Source organism: Trichechus manatus, unplaced genomic scaffold (genome assembly GCF_000243295.1).
Source record: "Trichechus manatus latirostris isolate Lorelei unplaced genomic scaffold, TriManLat1.0 scaffold00009, whole genome shotgun sequence".
NCBI lineage: Eukaryota > Metazoa > Chordata > Mammalia > Sirenia > Trichechidae > Trichechus > Trichechus manatus.
In genome coordinates, this window is record NW_004443945.1 from 23,524,945 (window position 1) to 23,525,658 (window position 714).

Sequence of the window (714 nt, forward strand, 5' to 3'; positions counted from 1 at the left end):
GCTTAGGACCATAGTCTCAGGAGGTAACTCAGTCAACTGGCATAATATAGCTCATACAGATAATGTTCTACATTTTAGTTTGGTGAGTAGTGTCTGGTGTCTTAAAAGCTTGCAAACAAACATCTAAGATACAACTATTAGTCTCTATGCAACTGGAGCAAAAAACAAAGAAGGAAGCCAAGGACTCAAAGAAGAAACTGGTCTACAGGACTAATAATCTACACGAACCACAGCCTCACCTTCCTTGAGACCAGAAGAACTAAATGGTGCCTGGTTACGACTACCAAACTTCCGACGAGGGACACAATAGGTGGTCCTGGATAGAACAGGGAAAAAAAAATGTAAAACAAAACTCAAATACCTAAAAAAGGCCAGACTTAATGGACCGGTAGGGACTAGAGGAACCTTCGAGACTATCACCTTGGGATACCCTTTAAACTTGGAAGTCAAACCACTCCCAGAGGTCACCTATCAGCCAAAACAAAAGACAGAGTGGCTCATAAAATAAATAATATCACCTGTGAATACTGTGCTCCTCTAAATAATCATCTAAATGAGGTCTAACAGCCAACATTTACCCTAGACCAAAGACTAGAAGGTAAGGGCGGGACAAGGAAGCTAGATTAATGGAAATAGAACAACCAGAAAGGAAATAATAAGAATGCTGACACATTGTGAAAAGTGTAACCAATGTCACTGAATAATATGTATAGA

General features: G+C 39.8%; 1 long non-coding RNA gene across 1 annotated transcript in view; it reads right to left on the minus strand.

Annotated features, from left to right (window-relative positions):
• Positions 1-295: 295 nt before the first annotated feature.
• The window catches only part of LOC111819476 (uncharacterized), a 15,115-nt gene continuing 14,696 nt past the window's right edge, over positions 296-714 (minus strand). Inside the window, exon 3 of the long non-coding RNA XR_002823085.1 lies at positions 296-316. This is a non-coding gene — a long non-coding RNA (uncharacterized LOC111819476). The remainder of the gene's footprint in view (positions 317-714) is intronic.